This window comes from Takifugu rubripes, chromosome 1 (genome assembly GCF_901000725.2).
Source record: "Takifugu rubripes chromosome 1, fTakRub1.2, whole genome shotgun sequence".
NCBI lineage: Eukaryota > Metazoa > Chordata > Actinopteri > Tetraodontiformes > Tetraodontidae > Takifugu > Takifugu rubripes.
The window spans coordinates 20,429,455-20,445,217 of record NC_042285.1 but is presented as its reverse complement, the minus strand read 5'-3'; the positions used below and the strand labels follow the sequence as shown (position 1 = coordinate 20,445,217).

At 45.1% G+C, this 15,763-nt stretch overlaps 2 long non-coding RNA genes and 1 other non-coding gene across 3 annotated transcripts in view; 2 read left to right on the top strand and 1 right to left on the bottom strand.

Moving 5' to 3' along the window:
• Window positions 1-8,563: 8,563 nt before the first annotated feature.
• LOC115250127 (uncharacterized) lies at window positions 8,564-11,283 on the top strand. The gene is made up of 4 exons (XR_003888685.1): window positions 8,564-8,644; window positions 8,810-8,954; window positions 9,383-9,517; window positions 11,184-11,283. It is a non-coding gene; the product is annotated as an uncharacterized lncRNA (long non-coding RNA).
• LOC115250126 (uncharacterized) overlaps window positions 9,732-15,763 on the bottom strand; it is an 8,104-nt gene continuing 2,072 nt past the window's right edge. Inside the window, exons 2-3 of the long non-coding RNA XR_003888684.1 lie at window positions 14,393-15,763; window positions 9,732-11,823 (exon numbers count right to left, since the gene is read on the bottom strand). The exon at window positions 14,393-15,763 is cut by the window's right edge and continues 533 nt beyond it. This is a non-coding gene — a long non-coding RNA (uncharacterized lncRNA). The remainder of the gene's footprint in view (window positions 11,824-14,392) is intronic.
• Window positions 12,787-12,868, top strand: trnas-uga (transfer RNA serine (anticodon UGA)). The gene has a single exon. It is a non-coding gene; the product is annotated as a tRNA-Ser (tRNA).

The window sequence follows — 15,763 nt, the reverse complement described above, 5'->3', positions numbered from 1 at the left end:
TCTGATTATTTTAACAGAATTATATATATATAAAGAGGCTGGGGGACTGTAAACAGCACAAAGTGGATCTTTTTGTAATAGTTATGGATGCAGGCCTGAAGGCCTACTGGGCGTTAAAAAAGGTCACTGGTAAAATGGATCAGACTTTTGCCTAAAAAGAAAATTACCCAATGATCTCCTCCCCATGACAAATAACGCTACATGCACTTTATTTCTTATGCGAGTTGTTTGATTGAGTAGATTCAGCAGCTTCCGGAGACACGACCCCGCTTGCCGAGATTACGTGACGATAACGGGTGCACTGCGGAAGATTTTTCTTTCCGTGGCAATTTTCTGTGATTCCATTTCGGCCACACTAAAGTGTCTCAGAATGGATGGCGAGGGAATTGGGCACAGCTTTGTCTAAGCTGCGAGGATTTCTCCTCTAAGCAGCTGGATAGGTTGTTGGATGCTTTTTCTCCCCCCGTGGCTTCAGTTTAGCCCGGCACAACGCTCCGAGTGTGGCTTAAGGACACAGACAGGCTGGAAAACCAGTTGAAACTGTCAACAAACCAAAACAAATTCAAGTTGCATATGAAATAGTCTTAATCACTGTTACTTTACCCATCCAATATAAGATGGTGCGATGCCCCGTGTTCAAAGGCAGAAAGAAAAAAATACAATAAAGAAATGAGGGCTATGAAAAACCCTGAACATTGTTTGCTGTTGTATAAAAAAAGCATTTGAAATACTGTATAACTGGGGTAAGATTTTCAATCTTAGAGTAAACACATTAAATAATCTGCCTAGTAACTGAAGTAATTTTAAGAGTTAAAAACAGTTATTTTATGGTGCATCGGCTCTGACGTGCAGACGGGCATTAAGACTTCGGGAAGGTATCTACACGGGGACGCCTCGGCTCCGGCGGGCAGAGAGAATTATGGGAAACATTTTCGGTTTAACTAGACCACCATATTATGAGGGTATGTAGATGTGGAAGGGGCGTGCAAAGGTGCAGCCGAGCTGGCTGGTGGGCTCGGCTTCATTAAATAAATGTAGTGTGGGAGAAGCACAACATTTATCAATTCAAAGAAGCAGAAAATGGAAAACAACCCAAAGGATTTTAACACAAACTAGTGTTTAGACACTGATTTTATTTACTTTATTTCGCAGGACTGAGGATGTGGTGTAGAAACGGCAAAGTAATGAGCTGTGGAATAACTGCAGTGCACAATACGGCCCCTCTGAGTTCTGCAGAGCAGCATAAAATGAAAATAAAAACAGCTTTTTAAATGTGAGCTTGAGCAAACACAATAATTGTTCATTATTGGCTATTTTATCGGATATTGAAGAGTAGAGGAAATGTAAATAAACCCAGATTGACTGCGACACATCCTGATACATTTAGAAACAGACTGAGATTATATTAAAACAATAAATGAGGTTTTAAAATATTCATTTCCAACAAATTAGACGAGGTTCGTCATTGTCTAAATCTAGTTTGCTAATACTTAGCGCACGTCCCGTAATTACTCAGGTTTGCTTGTTAGCATGTGTCCGTGCTGTCTGTCTGCACGCCACAGGCAGGTTGTGTCATTACTCTATACAGACAACATTTTGAAACGTTACACAGAGGGGAATATGAATAAGCACTTGATGTATTGTTTTTATTGCTTGATGGTGCCTGACAGCTCTGTCACTGAAAATGCATGGCTTATGTTTTACCTAAATCCATCACTAGGAATATAAAGACATATGCATAATAATGAAAGTCATTTATTAATGTGCACTGTCCCCTGGAGTCACATGACAATGAAATGGATGACTGGGCTTCTATTGCGTGGATGCTGCGTGCCTCCGTTGCGTGCAGAAGCTTCTACACAGGTAAACATCATCAGCCAGGTTGGACTCCAGTCCAGAGGAGATCAGGCGTTTGCTTTGGAGAGGTGTCGTGGGAGTGTAGACGGCTCAGTGATGGAGGAAGTGCCACCAGTCAGAGCTGCGAGGGCTCCTTTGGTGCTCTGTGTGAATCCAGTGGTTTCAGGATTCTTAACTAATAAATTCAACCACTCAGTGTCCCGAAACTGTTTGATTATATATTATTAGGCTGAACTTTAACCTCAGATGTTGTTGGATTTGGTGACCATTACGAGACAAAAGTATTTATATTATAATTCATAAGATTTTTATATGGAATATACTTGTACAGCACATGCTGCAGCCATAAATAACCATTCTCCTCCTCAGACAACGCTCCCCTTGTTGTGGTTGGCATGGTTTTGCAGGCCTTCTGTCTCGGTCTGCCTCGGTCCTGGACGATGCTTCGGGTGTTTGCTGTGAGTTCTGCAGCGTGCTTGGACGAGTAGGATTTACGTCTGTGGGCTCCAGTGCAAAAAAAAGAGAAAAGAACAAACTGGTAACTCCTTTGTTCTGTCCCAGTCAGAGGGAGCTTCCTCTTGTGGTTACCATGGCAAAATCAGCTATCTGCTGCTGGTCGGGGGCTTCTTAATTGTATGTCACATCTTTATTTACTCTTGTGTTGGTGGTGGAGTTAAACACCCTTTATTCTAATCCTCCATTATTCTTTTGAAGACTGGGATTTACAGGCCATCGAGGACAGAAAAGAAGGTTTCAACAGACACGGGAGCTGCAGGGTGTCCCTCGAATACTGTACAGAAAAGATGATACGTAAAAACGCTGTTCTGAGACTGATTTCGCTGGGACTGCTGTGAGAACGCACGGTTCTCCTCAGACATTCCTGCTGTCAGACTTGTGGAAATGATTGGTGTTTTTAACCAATGGAATATGCATGGCCTCACAATACGGCTCCCGTCATGAATATTACAGTGGAAAGTTGTGCATATGCGAAATGTATTCCGATCCCCTGAAAGATTTGGGACAATAAGTATCCAAATGTTGATGCGTTTCCTTGGCTCCCATTGTCAGATCTCAAAAGTGTCCCCGTGCACGGAGACGATTTCTCATCAGACGCCAGCAGCCGGAGCAGCCGGCTCATTCACGGAGGAGTCCGATATCTACAGAAAGCCATCATGAAATTGGATTACAAACAGGTAAATGCTTCATTTTTTCTCCGCAGCTGACACTTATCCGCAGAATTCCTGGTCCCTCTGGTCATATTGCTTTATTTACCCCCCGTGTTCATTTTTCATTCACTGGAAGTACTGACACGCTGGGCTTGACTGACTGACTGCCTGCCTGAAATCTTCTAAAGTTGTTTGGAGGAATCTTACAACTCTGCAGGTCTGTGCTGGGATCAAATTGTGGATTAATTCTTCCAAATGATCTCAGTAATAGGTAGAATGAAGCTTACATGTCTGCCTTCATCTGGGGGATGTGGGAGAAGAGTCACCCCAGTTCAAACCGAAATGTCACCGTTTTCCTTTACATTTCTGCCGCATAGGAAGAATCTCATTATTCCCAGCTTGTGTTTTTTGGAGCTAGTCTTATTTTGCTATCTGTACGAACATACCGGGGTCCTGGAGGTGAGCCGCCGGAAAGACCAATTAGCGTGATTGAAGCGACTGCCTCGTCAGCAGCCCGGCAGGAAAATGTAGCCCGAACATGTCGCGGATGAAACAGAGGGCAAATTAAATAAAAACTTTGTGGGGCAGGAAACTACAGTCAAAGAAAATAACGTACAAGAGAAATTAAATGCCTCGTTTTGAGCAATGGCAGTGTTGGGGTACTGCTGCTGTAAAAATGCGCATGGATTATGTTTAATGTCTTTATTAAGCCAAGCAAATGAGAACCAATTAGCGTTTAGAAATTCCTCCTCCTGGTCTGCTGAGATCTTGTTCGTTCCTCTCACTTTGCACTGACCTTTGACCTTTGACCTAGCATCAATGGCATATAGGTTAAATCTATTAAGTTATAAAAGACTTATAAAAGCCTGGTTGCCATAATTGTCGGTAGTTTCCAAGAAATGAATGAAGACTCTCGGCTTTTGCAGGCAGTTGAGCTCATATTTAGCCTGATAGGTTGAGCACCACACGCAGCTTCTGACCACACCTGAGAAATTCCTCATTTTTATCTAATTTTTAAAAAAAAGAAGAAGCAGAGAATACACAAAGTTGAGGAGAGTGACGGGAAACTTTACAGTCACCTTTGGGTTGAGAGGCCCGTCTCAGAGTGAGGCAGAAGGGTCCCCACCATCCCTGCACCGACTCACTTTTCCTCCCTGAGACTGGGGTGAACTCAGGGGCCTTGATTTGATTTGTGCAGCCTTGAATCATAAGCTTTAATTGCACCTGACATTTACAGCTTCTCTCTGGTATTTAAAGCAGTGTACAGGTGTGGCTCATTACTGAGGGGTGAGAGCAGATTTCCTGATTTTGCTCTTATTGCACGGCTCTGTCTTCACTCATCTCAGCGCCGCGACCCCCTCTTCCCCTCACATCTGACCCGTCGATCATCAGTCAAAGCAGAGTTCGGGTCGGCCGTGAAAGAACGTCCATCGGCGCTGCAGAAACCGTCAGAGGGAGGGAAGGTGGGGGTGGGATTGGCACAGACGTTTACGGGTCCTCAGGTGCGCTGATTCTCACATCCTCCCATGCTAGTTGCTTGTAATGGTCGAACAACATATAGTGTTCCGTAAAGTAATCACTGTAAAAGTGTGTGAGTTAAAGCTCATTTTTAAAAGTGTTAAAAATTACAGTGCATTATCACAGCTGGGGATTCCGGTGGCGGAAAATTGTCGTACTCTGAAGCTGTTCTCTTATCTGGTTCCTGTAATTGCCAAACTTGTCTTACATGAACAACAAGTGACTTTTAGTACAACAGGTATTAAGTATGACGCTGTAAAACACTTCTTAGAGAAAAAAATGTACAAAAACACTGAATATTTTAAGTTCTGCTTGTAATATTAGAGTCACCAGTTCTTCATGAAACATCTTGTGTCTCACACAGTCATGTAATTGCTGACTACACAAGCGTAAAGGAATTAGAAAGAGCATTTGTTTAAAACAGAAAATAGCCAATGGGCATTGCGTTCCAACCGGTCCCAGGATCCGTCTCTCTCCGGGCTATATGTGCCTCGTGTTGGCACCAGAAAAACAAAGCATATGTTGATTGTTAGCCAGGGTGTACATAGCATGTCCTGTTCACTCAAGGTCTTCCTTGTAGCTGCAAACTCCCAACTTTGTTTCTCTAGGCTATCTGTCAGCCTTCATTTAGCATTTGAGGATACGTGGATTCCCATGCACTGCAAAAAGGCAACGTACTTCGGAGGGAATACGGCCACTATCTGAGCAGTGATCTGTCAACCTTATTCATTTAGCAGAAGTAAGTAGAAATGCAGGCTTGTTTTTTTTTTATTTTTATGAGCTATTTATATTTTTACAATTCCATAATATAAGTTTCCTTTATGCCTCTAAAAAGGCCAGACAGGAAATACAGAAATATTTAAGACTACAGAGGAGTTTATGATAATATAATTCTAGCCAAACATCAGAAAGGAAAAAAATAATAATGAAATTATAAATACAAGACTGCTTACATGCATTTAATTTCCCCCCAAGCTGCCTTTTCCAGCCTTTCTCCCCACACACAGCCGGGTACATTATAGCAGTGACATTTTCTCTCCTGACCTTCTTTACTGGGGATCAGGCTTTGACTGCTCGGGTTCATCTCCTCAGGATTTTTCAAGCCATCATGGTCAGATAGTTTTAGCATGTAGACGTTGTTTAGCCTCAGAAAACATCCTCTTTGCAAACATTAAATTTAGTACGGAATGACAAACAAACGACAAACTCCAGACGGATGAAAGGACCTGATAAACACGCAGCAGGATGTTCTGTGGACCGTCCTGTTCAAGATCTTATTTCCTTGCATTTTTTTGGTGTGTGTGTGTCTGTGTGTGTGTGTGTGTGTGTGTGTTCTCATATATACTTGATTTCCCGCTGGTGCCCACCTCCTTTGTGCTAGAGGAGTAATTGGCAAAAGCATGCAGGATAATCATCCTCAAACGTACCTGTAACAATTTAATTGGACAAGTCAGCCCAGTCAAGCATCTCCGGCTCCATGACTGGGAGACATGAAATTGTCATTATTGTCTCTGTCATTTTGCAGCATTTTGTCCAGCCGCAGACTTCCTCTCACTCCACTGAGTTTTGTACCTCCAGGAAGCTGGTGTGTGCTGAGCGGAGGTAGGGGTGGGGTGGGAGGATGAGGGGAGGAGGAGGAGGAGGGGGGCAGGGAGCGCTCCCGTTCCTCCAGGGAGCTTTTGATGCTCATTTAGCGGCGCCATGTCACGTGGCCATTTTGCCTTTTTAATTGCTGATGATAATTATCATCCTCATTATTGTTACCTTCATCAGCACGTCAGGTTGTTACAGCCGCGCGTTCGCCGCTCATTCATAAATCCCGACGCCGCGATGCGACTAATCCTTGAATTCCTGACATTTAATGTAGTATTAATCCTGCCGTTCTTTGCCTGGTGCCAGTCGGTGACAGGCTCCGAACACAGAGCTGTGAATCACGGGGTCAGGGGTCATCAGGAAACTCAGCAATCACCAAGGATCAGACACTGCCTACCGGTGCTGAGCCCCGCTCATGTCCGGGCTGCTTATGTCTGCGCCCGTGCACGCACGCGTGCGCACCCACACACCACCGGTGGCATGTATTTACTAACGACATACTATAATGGTCACATTCACCCTACAGAGATGAAGAAGTGGATTCCATGGTCTTCCTAATACATCATGGCAGGGTGCATACTCTTGTATGTAATTCATTCTAAAATGTGGCCTTTAAATCTGTTGTTTTTTTCTTTTACTTACTTTCCTTCAGTTTATTTATTTATTTGCCGTGGTTAGGGAATGGCTTCCAGCATGTCGTAGCATTAAGCAGAGCCCACCAGCTAGCTAGCCTCAAGTCGCTCAAACATAAAATAAATCAGGGCACAAAGGGCCCCGCTCATTCCTGCGAAGGAGCAACATTTTCCCCGGCCAACAATGGGGGCTTGAATTTCCTCGACAATAACAAATAGAAAGAAAGTCATTCGGGACACCAACATTAAAAGTGATTAATCATCGCTACTCTCTCTTTACTTTTGAACCAAGGGATTGTCCAGCAATAAATCTTCGATGATGTACATAAGAATCACTTCCTAATGAAATGGGGCTTTGTTCATTTGTCACCTTTTAGACCCTTTCATTTAAATTACAAAACTTGTGACCTTGTGACTCTGGATATAGATCTCTGGTACTTTACAACTGAAGAGGGATTAATCCATAAATCTTGATATTAGATTTCTCTGTTTGGATTCTGCCTGGGAATCTTCAGAAGACAGAAAAAATACTGATGATCCGGAAGGAATTCCTTTCATTTATTTCAAATGTATAAAATTAAATGTATTGATGAGCTGAGTAGCTTTCAATGGAGCATCTAGTGAATGTGATGCTAGCATCTCCCACCTTGGCACCCTAGATTTGTCTTAAGTCTCTGCCGTCCCTGCTGCCCTGCCTTTTTCTCCAGCCTGGTGCAGGAGAGGGAGGAGAGGAGGGGCGTTCAGGGGGCCCACACTCAGGCCAAAGGGCCGCTGCGGCTTTAAGTGTGCTCCTTGTGCGGCCAGAGCAGCCATCGCACTGATGCAAAGTGACAGGGACAGATGTGACATATCGGTTCCGACACACTTCCATACCACCAGTCACAGGCTCGGGGTGACTCACATCCCCCTGCTCTGGTCCTGTCCCCCCGCTGCAGGACAACACGACGATGCTCGAATGAACCTCGCCATCACCCGCACTGCTGCCAGGTATGGGGCTGCCATAGCCAATTACACTGAAGCGGTGCACCTAGTAAAGGGGGCAGACCCTCGGATGGGGAAGGAGAGGGTCTGTGGAGCACGCAGCGAGGATGCGAGCGCAGGTAAATCCAACAAAAGCTGCTGCCTCCCTGCCTGCCGCGCTGTATACCTCTCTCCGGCTCATACGACGGGGGCCCCCCCAGCACTCAGTGCTAGTTTGCACATAGTCATCGCACATCTAATTCAGGGGCTTTTAATATTTTATAAGCATTTTATGGTGTAGAGGGCCGCTTCAGATCTTGTAGAAAGGAACATAAGACGGAATTAGCGTACTCCAAATGGCCTTACTTACCTTTTAAATGTCATGCACAGGGATGGCTTTGGAAGAATAAAGCAGTTAAGGGTAAAAGATGGTATTCTGAAACATTTCATGAATAACCCAGATTTGAGGATCTCAACACATGACCACCCACTGATGTCTTTAAAAGACGGAAGTAAGCTCTTGGAAGAGATGTCTCCTTTTAATAATGTGAAAGGAGGGCCTCACGGAGAGAGCTTAGAAACCACAGGGATAATGGAAACTGTTTCTCATCGCTGCTTTATTTATTCCTGTTTCCTCCTTGAAATTCAAGATCAAAAGGCCGTTTGTTCCGTTGCTGCCCTTCCTCTCCCTTCATTGTGTCAAATTAGAAGAGGACACCCTGTCATTCATCGTGTTGTCACAACAGATCATTTGCTATCCTTGTGGTATCTTTCTGATATGCGTTCCCATTATACACTGTAGCTGGCCGGCATCAAGCACCACATTAACAAACATTTCCCTTTCCACCATTTCAAAAGGCTCCCTCAGTCACTGCCACTGAGCTACCCCATGACACAAAGAGGCAAGAGGGAAATTAGGTATGTCTGTTTCCTATTAATTACAATCCTGGGAAGTCTCCCATGGACACACTCGAGCCACTCTATTACGGAGAGAGGGGGGCGTTCGCTGATAAATTAATAATCCGGCTTGTCACCAGCCACAGATGAATAGCCCCTAGTGATTGATGCTGTTTTCTTTCATAGGGCAGGAATTTGATGTCAGAGCCAAATGTGTTATCAATGCCATGGGACCTTTTACAGACACGCCGCAGAAAATGGATGATCAGAAGAACCCCGACATCTGTCAACGCAGCGCAGAGGTGCACATCGTCATCACGGGCTATTACAGGTAACTAACGGCAGGCCCCTACGTCTCTGTCACTGTCCTCCTGTATCACCCGCTCCTTAGCCCTGCTTCCTCCTCACTTCATTAACCGGCACAGACGAAGGCTCCTCAGCTTCCGGACCAAACAACCAGGCTCCGGCTGCGAGTGGTGCCGGCGGCGACCCAGGCCTGGCGCTCAGGTGCGCAGGCCTGAGGAGAGTCCGCCCCTCCTACTGTCTCAAATCAAAGTGCAGATTTATGTCTCTTGAGTGGGATATATGCAGCGCGCCTCAGATTGGATTCCTTCTTCTAGCAGCCGGAGCTGGAATTTTCTTCCTTGTTGATGCGTGTTATTTGTGTTTGCAAGAGGGGCCGGCTACTCCCGTGACCCAGCCTCCCCCCAACCATGCATGTGTTTTAAACAGGACAATATGTGCACCCTCGCTTTTCAGCTACTTGGAGCGGCGACTGGAATTGAAACCAGCTGAATTAATCTCCAGGAACCAGCGCTGACAGGAGCCTGATTATGGGGTGTCCCTTCAACCAGGCTGGCCTGCTTGTGCCCTCCCCTCCCCAGCAGACCAAAGGTTAATGCAGTCGTCCTGTTTGTTCCCCTCCCTATCCCGCCGCTCCCTCCCGTGCATGTAACGCAAGCTCCACCTCAGGTCCCTCCGAACACAGATTCCCCGGATTGCGTCACGTGGTGGTATCAGGAAAGCATCGCACACCCGCGCTGTTGTTAGTGGTTCAATCAGATAGTGACCTCAGGATGGACACAGGACACATTTAGCTTTAGCTGAATATTTATTAACATTTCCAGACACATAAGGAAGCATGAGCAGCTAATAAACCTGCAGGAGCACAACATCCCTCCCAGAGAGAGTCATCATCGGGCTCTCACTCCAACCTGGATGCTTGAATCAGAACTAATTCATAAAAGACATTTATGATAATGAACACACGTCCAGAAGTCCCGCAACACACACACATGCACACATGCACACACACACACACACACATGCGCCCAATTCCACCAACACACCCTCTCTGATTTACAAATAGCTGATGGAGCAAGCAGCTGACAGAAATAAATGAGCTAATCTGATGGCTGTGTAGGACTTCTAGCAGATATTAATTCATCAGGAGGCCACAGAGTGCAGACAGATACAAATTCCTGCTTTAATTATGTATGGAAGCTGCGCTGGAAACAGGAGACGCCACTTCTACAGCGCCACTATTTCTCAGAGCAACTTTATGAACCCTTCTGATTCCATCTTGATTTTGTTTTTTTTTTGCTTTAGATATAATACACCTCACTCTGGTCCTCCCCAAGCACTCCAGACAGAATGGATTTTTTCTTTCCTTCCCCTCCGCAGCAGCGCTTTCACATGAGACATTTGATAATAAACAAGTGGGAAAATAACCTTTGCCACATTAAATTATATTGTTTTCGATTTGCAATTTTTATGAGGCCTTCCTGGAGCCCGTTTGATGCATTTTGCTCCCAGTCTGGGGCTCCAGTGGCCCCCGTCGACAGGCAGTCTTTTCAAAATCCACAGAAGCTTTATTGAATGAGTGACCGGTGGGTATCTAAACAGAATGCAGGGCTATTGATTCTGGAGAAAGTGGTCTAATTGTTTCTAGTAGACAAGGGCTTGTCCCGATCATTTGATTGATTAGCTTGATACCAGTCTGCCTCCTCATTCTCCCTCCCCCGGCCTGTTAATAGCTCTGTAATCCCAATACACTGCTGTATTTCTAATCCATCATCATTATCATGGCTGTGCTCAGTACAAGATTAGTCCGTGAGGACTTTGCTTTCCTTTGCATTCCTCAATATTAGCGCTGCCTTCAACGTGGTCCAGGAAAACAACTGCAAAAAAGTTGATTTTTATCATTTTACTCTGACATAAAGGACAAATTCATGATCAGTGGTGCAAAATCAGTACGTCAATATACATTTATTTTTGTTGTGCGGATAAAGATATTTGTTCATGGTACATAAAAAAAATAAAATAGAACCCTGCTAGTTGAGCAAAAATAGCAACATTCACTGTAGTTTTGATTCCCCAATGACCTTTCTGTACATTTTTTTAGATCACTAATCTAAAGCTGCGAGAAATAAAAAGCCAATGTAATAAAATGTCATATAAATGTAAGCATCTTATGCATAATGATGAAAATAAACCTCTCCTTCCATCAGTACAAGAGAATACGGTGAGTTGTTGGTAACGTGTCACAGTGTTTCTCCAGATCGAGCCTCAGACGGCGTCTGGCTCCAGGCAGCGTGGCCATGGAAGGCGGGGTGACATGTGGCGTATGTCTGGGCGAGACCCTGGTAAAAGTCCTGTAGACACAAAATGAGCAGAGGAAGCCCGAAGCCTGAGAAAAAGAGAGAGGAAGGAGAGCGAGCAGAGCAACATAAGTGTGAAGTGATGGAGCGAGAAGCCGTGACTGGCGGAGTCGGAGTCTCCGTCCTTGCCTGTGGTGGCGCCCAGGCTGGGGTCTTCACTCAATTGTCCAAGATCGTAGAAGGAAGGGGATGGGTGGGGGTGTGAAGACCGGTCATACCAGAGGGGTTTGTCACATTGTGTGGAGGTGACACCTCAGAAGACCTGCCGGCCCCCGCAGTGGGCAGCCAGCTACGGCCCGAGTGCTCCCCCGAAGGGAGGAGAGTCCCCGTGGCTTCTCGCCATCACACCAGAGCCCCTTCATGTCCAGCAGTGGATTCTGACTGAACCGGCTCCATTAAAAGCTCCCTTTGTTTCGCTTCACGCGGCCTGACGTCCTTCTCTGTTTTCATGGGGAAATCTTTCCACAGCACACAACAGTTCCCATTCCCCAACCATGAGTCAGCTGGACAAAGGAGGGATCAGTGTCGCCGACTCTGCGTCTGAAATCAAAGAATGACAAACGTTCTCATCACTGATCATGACCGGTCCAACCTTCCTGCTTTCCATCCATATCTTCTTGTCAACTATTGTGATTTAGATCTTTCTACGGGACGTGTTTTCCCGTCAGAGCTGCCCGCCGCGCTATAGTTAGCATTCAGCTGACGCTTTTGCCATCATCAACATAATCAATGGGACTGTTACATTCATCGTCAGGGGCCTCCAAAGCTCCAGAGACATTGTTTATCATGCTTAACTTTCATGTTGAACAACTATAAATGGCTATTATGCTCGTCTGCATCCTCTTTATTGCCCATCAGAGGTTCCAGCTACTCCAGTGTCATGAATGTTTAAAAAATGCCCTTTCATAACGAGTTTGTCATTGTTTTATTCAGAAATATCAAGCGGCCCATTATGGGGGCAGGTACCTTTTTTTTTTTAATCGATACACAACAGCACGTTAATATTTAATATTTATTTCTTCCTGTGGCAGAACATTAGATGGAAAAGTGAGGGACAGCATCTGGGCTGTTTCACTTTTCTGTGTGGCAGAAGAAGAGAAACCACAGATGTCTGCGTGATGGCTGCAGCTTCATGCTCATGCAGGTGGTGGTGATCTCACACCAGGGCTCCGGGGTGGAATCCAGCTCTGGCCCGTGTTTGTTGTCCGTGTGCTTGTGTGGGTTTCCCACAGCCCACTAACATGGATATGAGGAGTGTGAATGTGCTTCTTGTGATGGACAGGGAGGCCCTAGACAGATTGGATAGACTCCAGTGACCCTTGTCGCCTTGACTACGAACATATGGGGGTTAAGGGTAAATTCTTCATTGCTCCGGTTCAGGGAAAAGACAATGATGTCATCACTCTATCCCTTTCCATCATCGCTTCTCCAACTCCAGGTCACAGGAGGAGCTGCCTCAGCAGCGAGGCCCAGCCCCCCCCCCCACCCTCACCACCAGTATCAGCTGTGATGGCCGAGTGGTTAAGGCGTTGGACTTGAAATCCAATGGGATCTTCCCGCGCAGGTTCAAGTCCTGCTCACAGCGATGGATCATTTATGTGATCACTATTGTAGCTGGTGAGTATTTTCTGGGGGAATTTCAGGATACCATCTGAAACTTTAACTTTGATGGTGGAAAAGGGAGGATACACAGTGTCAGATGCCCTTTTACTTAACAAAATGAAATCCGAAATAAACCCCTAGTTGTCCCATAATCCATTTCAATGTTTACTTGTACTTATCAGTTCAAACCGCAGATGATGTCAGCTAAACTCCAGCCTTTATTTACATGATGCCTACAAACAGAAGCCAGATTTAGCAGTTTGACTGTCTGCATGTTGTCTATTCATTCATTACTACTGTAAACGGTGAATTCATGTCGAATCTTCTAAGCTGACGTGTAGGCGAGGCCTCATCTGGACTAAACTGTGGATGAGCTCAAGTTTGCACAACTTAACTTTCTCCCAGAAGGTCTTTTATCTTTGTCCTGACCAAAACAGAGCTCAGCTGATTTTAGGTGCTGGAAACGCGACCGATGGAACCGATGCAGGTGCCGAGCAGAACCTGTCTGGTTCTGACAGACCGGCCCGCCGCCCTGTCCGATAACCGTCCCCGCCTCCTCCACGTTCCAAATCAAATGAACTGTACGATGACCTGCGAATGACGAGCGTGAGGAGTTCCCGCCCCCCCCATCACTCTGCCGCGAATGCGTTTTAACCCTCCGTTGGCCGGGCGGAGCTGAAGAAAGCTTAATCTATGATCCCAATGTTTCTGGAATGTTTAAAAAGGTCAATATGCTGATATTTTTGACAGCGCTTGACCTTTTGTGGAAAAAAGTAACAAAACCATTGGAATTGAAATAACTTCTTTGTTTAGTTCTGGCACATAATGTATCACAGTCAAAGCATGCTGTCTCCCCACAGCATCTGCCCATGAGTGACTGGACTGTTAATCTGCTGTATTGATCTAATATCAAAGGTGCTATTTAAATGCGGCATAACTCTCCGCCAGCCGTGATCTGTCAGTAGGTTCTGTTTGGAGTCTGGCTGAATCGCTAATGTTTCGTCTGTCGCTGTGGCCAAACATCTGGCTACAGAGGCAGGACCCTGCAGACTGGTCATCAGGGCTTTTAAACCAGAAAATTCACTTGTTATTTAGCCTACCAGAGAAAGGTTGGGCAATCAATATAGCAGATCTTTTAAAAGAATCTGCCGCCACGTTCTAGCGTCTTTCTTTTTGATCAGCTGGGAATCCTAATAGATGTTGACTGCAGCATATCAGAAATATTTATTGCTTTAAATGTTCTCAGTACTTAAATCATAACCTCCATGGAAAAAAGTAGTCCGTAAGAAAAAAACACAACCATTAGGTTTGTTGTTATGTGACATTTTTGTCTTTTTTCTTCTCTTTTTTCTCATTAGATGGTCTGCTGATCGTTTCAGGTTAAGCGTTTCTATTGTTGAGGCAGAAGACAAATTTGTGCTTCAGTTTTTGTGATTCTAACCTGAATCACATGCCAGGAGCTAATTCATTCTGGAACTTTCAGGGAAAATGGTTTTCAGGAAATTACCTGAGAGCAGGCGAGCTGCAGGGGAGGCTGCACAGTCTGATGCTGCCGTGGGTTAGCAGAACCATTGTGGCGGACACTGCTGGGCTTCCTGAGCTTTTCCTTTAATTGTGAAAGACAGAAAAAACATTCACACCAAAGAGGTAAGCAGAAAACTCAGATTTTACTACCTGAACTAAGTTTAATCACATTCTACCTCTAAAAAGGACAACCAGTGTGATCTTCCTCCTCCTACACGCAGCCTACAGACCAGTTTGCATGTACAGTTATTGCTTTAAATCCAGCTTGACAGCAGCCTGTGCATTGCTGTCCATTTAGAACGGCCTGCTTTGACAGCACCACTTACACTGGCAGTAGTCCCAGTACACCTCTGCCAAACTGGTCGCTTCAATTTCAGCACTGCTATTCCTGCACATGCATTAGATTGACCTCACATTAACCCAGATACATCTGATCTTTAAGAGCCATAAATTGGCTTTTGTCATTACCATAGGTTAATTACTGAGATTTGCTCCGTATCATTGCTACACTGAGATTGCAATAATAAGCGCCGCACAAAAGCCATTCACGCTGCCTGCACGAGCACTAAATGGGCATTGTTTGCATCTTTCTATTCCTGGCTGGAGTTCTGTTTGTTCTGCTCTATTTTCGGCCTCCTGTATCGCGGCACGTTTGATGCAGCGCGGCTCGGCTGAGCTTAGGTGGAACCTTGCCCTTCCTGTTATTCTCTCCTCAGTAAGTCATGTGATGCAGATTTGAGATCAGAAAAGCAAGGCTTGTTTCAGGACCTCAGCTGAAATCGTTGCAGGCATAGCGCGGGTCATCCTGTCACGCAGATGCAGGGAACTGGAAGAGTCGAACTCTATAGCATGTGAGCTCGAAAAACAGATCCTGCTTATTGCCTGATTATTCCCGGTCTCTGCCTTCACGACAAGTGGAAAGGTTTTAGATTTCGCTCCTTTCATCTGAGCCATATGCCGACGTTCTGCTTTTAGCTCCGTAACCATGACACTCGCGGTCAAATTTGCAGATGTTGAAGGGAACATGAAGTCCATGCTCACCTTTCATGCAGGTGCATCTCACTGATTTATGTCCAATGCTGAGAACAGGAAAGAGGCAGAGAACTCTGTACAAAATAATTACATTCGAATAGAATTATTTGCTAATGTTCTATGAGCTAGCCAAATTATTAACTTGAGTCATTTGAGGGTTGCTAATTAGTTTAGGCTGAGATCAGTAATACCTCGGTAAATGACAATTAATAAATTATCTGTTTAAACTATTAAAGATAGAAATTTGTATGAGAAGCTGTCAAATGTCAGAGAAATACAATACTGTAAATGCAGAGGATGTCTGAGAGCTTGTACTGTAAAA